This window comes from Helianthus annuus, chromosome 13 (assembly GCF_002127325.2).
Source record: "Helianthus annuus cultivar XRQ/B chromosome 13, HanXRQr2.0-SUNRISE, whole genome shotgun sequence".
NCBI classification, from domain to species: domain Eukaryota; kingdom Viridiplantae; phylum Streptophyta; class Magnoliopsida; order Asterales; family Asteraceae; genus Helianthus; species Helianthus annuus.
In genome coordinates this window covers 24,605,397-24,611,721 of record NC_035445.2, presented here as the reverse complement: position 1 = coordinate 24,611,721, position 6,325 = coordinate 24,605,397, and the positions used below count along the sequence as shown (strand labels likewise).

The following is a 6,325-nucleotide window of genomic DNA, read 5'->3' as shown; positions in this document are numbered from 1 at the left end:
ATGTTGGTTACCTGGTCGGGGGTTAAGGGAATGGTTTGGAAAAAGTCTTGCCATTGTTCAGTGTATAGATCCTGCAAAGGACCTGGGTCAAATTTAGCAGGACCTCCTTTAATACCCAACGGTATTGGATGGCGGGGGTCCAAACTCTTTGACCCCCTCATAAGTTAAACTACTATTAAAACTTTAACCCGGCTACTTAGGATTGTATCCCTGCTGACTCAGACTACTTAGCTGAGGGTAACGTCGCCTTCAAAAGAGGGGCCTACCACATTATGCATTAATAACTTAATTAATTATCTTTCAATAATCTGACCCTTTAGGATTGTATCCTTGCTGAATCAAACTACTGGGTTGAGGGTAACGTCGCCTTCAAAAGAGGGGCCTACTACAATAACTAAGATAATCTCTTAAACAAGTGCAAAAGTGCGAAAATAATCAAAGGTTACACTACACACGAGTCGGATCCAAGTGATTCATCTTCTCTATCTGTTTTTACTTTTATTTTACTTTTCAGCATTTTAGTTAGTTTTATTTTTCTAGTTTAAAAAAATATTTTTCTATCCTTTTGATTTGATTAGACGTTGAGGATAAACCGGTACTAAAAGCTCTTGTGTCCTTGGACGACCTCGGTATCTTACCAACACTATACTATGTCCACGATGGGTGCACTTGCCCATATGTGTGTTTAGTGTTAGTGAATATCGTGTTTATAAATTTATAACTTGGCTAAAAATTGTAAAAAGGGCTTAAAATATACACCTAAAATATAATACACTTCACGCACATCAATGGTCATCCATCATACCAAAAAGTCCCTCATGGTTATGAAGCCTACAAAATTCCATCAAAACCCAAAGTGAATAGGCAACCTTTTGGTTATGAACATCTGACATGAGATGGTCCACAATAGCGGTTACAGAAAAATCTTCAAAAATCTGTTCAAAACCCTGACCTAACCACTATTCATGCTCCTGGACTTGAGGCTGACCTATCTATGACCCCATCCAAAGCCATCTTGGCTTTGGAGACCCACCGGAACTAATTTGTTACTTAATGTGCAGGGAGCTTCTGCATGATTAGATAGTTTATGGTATGTAGATAGTGGAGGCTCCAGACACATGACAGGATGTAGAGCCCTACTCAAAGATTTCAAAAAACATGGAGGGGGTGATATATCCTTTGGTATCAATTCAAAAGGGAAGGTATCTGGGCCAGGGACAGTGCAGGCTAGGAAACTCAAGTTTGAAAATGTCAATCTTATTGACAATCTTAAATTTAACCTCCTTAGTGTTTCACAAATGAGCGACAAGGGCTATGGGTCGTTCTTCACTTAGGACACTTGCAAGATTGTTGGGCCAGAAGTGGTCAAAAAGATTGAACAAATCATAGCCGGGAGTAAAACACAACTTGTTGCTCACAGGAGTGGTAATGTGTATATGGTTAATATGTTAAAAGATAACCCAATGGATGATGCTTGTCTTGTCTCAGCTGCCTCAACCAAAGAGACAGAATTATGGCACAGGAGACTTGGGCACACAAATCTTAAGACTATCACCACCCTCCGAAAACAAGTCCTTGTTAGAGGTCTTCCACAAAAACTTTTTACTTGTTCTGAGCATTGTGTTTCCTGTCTAAAAGGTAAACAACATAAAAGTTCTTACAAGTCCATTGAAGAGTACAAAACAACCAAGTGTTTGCAAATGTTGCACATGGATTTGTTTGGCCCAGTAAAAATCATGAGTTTGAAAAAGAAAAGATATTGTTTGGTCATTGTTTATAATTTTTCTAGGTTTACATGGACTTACTTTCTACACTCTAAGGATGAGACTGCAAGTATCTTGCAAGACTTTGTTAAATAGGTTGAAAAGCAATTTGACTTGCTAGTAAAGTCTTTAGAAGTGACAATGGAACAGAGTTTAGAAACAAGTTGGATGAGTTCTGTGTGGGAAAAGGGATTGTAAGGAAGTATAGCATCCCAAGAACACCATAATAGAATGCGGTGGTTGAAAGGAAAAAACAGAACTTTGATTGAAGCTGCCAGAACAATGCTTATAGACTCAGTTTTACCCTTAACGTTTTGGGCAAAGGCTGTAAACACTGCTTGTTATGTGCAGAACAGAGTTCTAATCAACCCCAGGCATCAAAAGACTGCCTATGAAACTCTGTTCAAAATCAAACCACTGATCTCCTATTTCAAAATCTTTGGCTGCCCATGTTTTATCTTAAACTTAAAAGACTCAATTTCAAAATTTACAGCCAAAGTGGATTGTGGTTACCATCTGGGATACTCAACCACTGCCAAGGCCTATAAAGTGTTAAACACAAGGACTAGGTGTGTGGAAGAGACTTTAAATGTAAAGTTCAATGAACTTTCATCATTGAAAATCCCAGCAAACCCTGCTAAACTATTTGACCTTGATAAATTTACATTTGAAGATGTGTCTATCAAGACTAACCCTGTAAGTTCCCCATAATCTTTCTCACAAGACTATGGATGTGATATTGTGATACCATAATACAAAGTCACTACCACCATCAGAGAAGCAGATGTTTAAAACAACTGTCAAAACTCTGCCACTACTGAATCAACAGTTGTTGATCAAAACTCTGCCACTTCATCATCTCCAACCTCTGTTGATAAAAATACATCTACAGTAGATAAAAATCAACATTGTGCCACACCCATTCCTCTTATTCTGTAACACCCCGAAAATATAGATATTTTATTTTAAACTAAACATCAATAATCGTCAAGATAAAATAACTAGGAATAAATAACCTAGTTAGTTAGTGTCTTGACATAATAGAATAAACATGGTTAAAATACCCTTTACAAAACTTGAATAAGTAAAGGGGCTAATGTTGAACAAAAGTTAAAATGGGTTTTATTTATTAAAAAACAAAACACCGAAACACACACTAAAGTGTGTGTTCTGGTCGTGTAAATCACAGGAGCCAAAAGAGCTCTCAAAAACCCAAACCCTAGCTTACAAAATTGATCAAATCAAGAAGGCAAATCAGTTCCAAAACGAAATTCGAGCTTAGATTGGTGATCTCCACTGTAAGGGGATCATAAGGTATGTGAATTTTATAAGAAATCTCTACATGAATTTCTGGATGAAATTAGAGAACTCGAAATTTGTTGTTGCACGAATGATATATGAATGTTATAGGAATAATATTGTGTCTAGGAGTGAACCCTAGACAATTATATGTTGAAATCATGCTTAATTCTTGTGAATTCCATAAACACCAATGAAGGTGATTAGTGGGTTTTGTGGGAACTTGACAAACACTAGGATTTTGGTTGTTGTTCTAGTATAATCTGATTTTTATGAAGTAATTTCTAGTTGGTTGATGTTAAAATTGATATGAAATTGTCCGAATGACGTTAATCTTGGCTATATAACAAGTAATGAACTTGATAATGAATTGTGAGAAATTTGTGCCTTTAAGGTGTTTGTAAAAATGCCTCAAAGAAGGCTTAAAACTGAAATTAGAGCTAAAACGCATATTTGTAAAGTTTCGGCAAACTATGCGATATATGTTAAGAAATGAGTTCTAAATAAATTGTGATTGAACTCTATAGGCAAGGAAACCGGGACGTCAAGCGGACAAGCCGGTGGTGATACGCGCTTGAAGGGAGTGCTTTGAAGGTACATAACTATTAGTTTCGTTACATTATGCAAGAATGTTTAGTTATAGCTTGTTAATAGTATCGTGGTGTGATATGCGCATTTGATGTGTCATTAAAGTGACGAAGTTCACTCGATAGATCAAACGGATCAAATTTAATGATTAGAGTATGTTTGGTAAGCCGTGGAAGTGACGAAGTTCACTCGGCAAACCAAATGGGTCAAAGTAAATGGTTAAAGTATGGTGGGAATAAACCATAGGGGTTGAAATGAACGGTTAGAATCGTTCGGTGTATCATAGAGAATGGGTCAAAATATTGGTTAGAAATAGTTTGGCTTGACATTAAAGTGGGGATTTTCACTCGTCAACCAAATGGGTCAAAACTATGTCTTTATTGATTCTTGCGCGTAAAGATTTGAAAGTCTCATATTGCGCTAGAGCTAGATAGCAATTTTAGCAATGAATGGTTATACTAAGTTAAGGTTATGAATCCATGTTATCGGGTCAAATGGTAGAAACTAGTTGTAAGAATTGCATAAAGTGGCAATGCTTAAATCTATAGAAAACAAGCACGAAATTCGAATACGAGCGTAAAGCCATGTAATGGTACGGATACGCCAAGAATTTCTAGCCCGAGGAATGGGTAAATAAGATTAGAATGCCAAAGAATAAATTGGAGAACAAATTGCACACATAGTTAAGGGGTCGAATAATCGAAACAAGGATTTTGTGGGCCATTCGTTCATAATCCGGGTTTCGTTAAGTGAAATTTATATGGTTAGATCCGTAATTTTAATACGGACATATAGGAAAAAGAATCGGCTAAAATGGATATGTAAATAAAAAGTTATGGGGAATTAAGCAAATATATATATATATATATATATAAGAAGGCTGAGTTGGGTGAACCGTGGGCCACAGTCCTGAACCGTGGCTCACAGTCTGGCAATTCTGTTTTGAGCTGGGCGAACTGTGGGCCACAGTCCTGAATCGTGGCTCACAGTCTGGCAGTTCTGTTTTGAGCTGGGCGAACCGTGGGCCACAGTCCTGAATCGTAGCTCACAGTTTGGCAGTTAATTTGTTTGTTTTTCATTATTTAAGCAATAAAACTCGTTTTTACTTAATATTAAGATGACAAAACTAACGATTATTGTGGTTTTGACCATAGGTCATGCTCGTTTGTTGTGGATGTTGATCAAGTAAGGGAATCAAGAACCGAACACAAGTTTTGAATGCTTCCGCGCTAATCTAATCTAGTTTAAAACATGTTGTTTTGTAAACTCTTTTGAATGTTGAACATTTTAATCTAGTTAGTCGACTATGTCGAAATACTATAACGACGTACATCTTAGTTATTAACTAAGTTTTTGTTGGTCATGTATTTCGAATTTAAAAAGCCCGTATTTTATGGTTATAAAATGAAATTATAAGACGAGTGTTACAAGTTGGTAATCAGAGCTCAAGGTTGTCAACAAAGTGTGTTCGGTTCAAGCTTGATCAAATATCCGGTTAGAATTAGTCATTTAGTAAATTTTATTTGAATATTAGAAAAAGGAAATTGATTTGATATGCACGGGAGGAGCGTGTTAACACATACAAACCCGGAAAGTGCACTAAACATGAATGGTTTAAGCAAGTGGTAAACTTGGCTAAACCAAAGCGAATGATGCATATGTTATAAAACGAAATGTTTAATAGTGACATAAACATTACGGATTCGAGATGTCTAGTGTTGATAAAAGATGATTAGGTAGTATAAACCCTAACCATGGATTTACTATAAAATAAGTACTTATGAAATAAGTATATTTAAATGCCTTGTATAATAAGACGGTCAACATTGAATAGCAAGATTAATAATAATTTGGAAATGTTCGAATGATATGATAACTGCATCTGAAGATGACGGGAGATAAATAATCTAAATGAAGGAAGGTTCGGAAGCATGACAAAGAACATGCTAGCAAAGAACTCAAATCAAGCGATGACTTGAGACAACGGAGTACATCAGGGCGAATATCAATCAGGTATACGTTATAAATTACGATAAGATAAGTAGAATACAATAATTCACATAATGAACGATAGTTGCATATGAGCATATATGATTAGTGCGATGAATGAATTATGTAAATATATATATATATAAGTATATATATATAAATAAATAAATAATGACGAGTATGTGAAACCGAGGTAAAAGTAATCTCGATAAATATTGCAATGGGAAGGAGTGGATGTACACTCGAACCCGAGAACTTAATGAAGTGAATAAATGTTGTGTTGTGTTGGGAAGGAGTGTAATTACACCCGAACCCGGAATTTGTAATAGTAGTAAATGGCAAAGACAAGGTTATAGACGTGGCCGAACCAAATAAAACATTTAGGAACATCGTTTATATTGATAAACGATGTGGGCAAATTCCATACAACGACATGGAATAATAAAATGAAATGAATTGATTTCTGTTATTGTTACAATGGAGTGATGTCAACCATAGTTTGCGCCAATACAGTATTCCTCATGACTGAGGAGATGCGCGAAAGGAATAACGCTTGAAATAGTAAGGAAAACGCAAATTAGCGAAATAAGAATGTTAAAAACATTAAGATAAAGAACCCGGGTAACGGGTCGTAAGGAAGTATAGGTAAGAACCGAGTAATGGTAAACGTAAGGCAAACCGACGTG

General features: G+C 36.1%; 1 long non-coding RNA gene across 1 annotated transcript; it reads left to right on the top strand.

Moving 5' to 3' along the window:
• Positions 1-2,938: 2,938 nt before the first annotated feature.
• LOC110902524 lies at positions 2,939-5,651 on the top strand. The gene is made up of 3 exons (XR_002571182.2): positions 2,939-3,077; positions 3,590-3,656; positions 5,568-5,651. It is a non-coding gene; the product is annotated as an uncharacterized LOC110902524 (long non-coding RNA).
• The last annotated feature ends 674 nt before the right edge of the window (positions 5,652-6,325 follow it).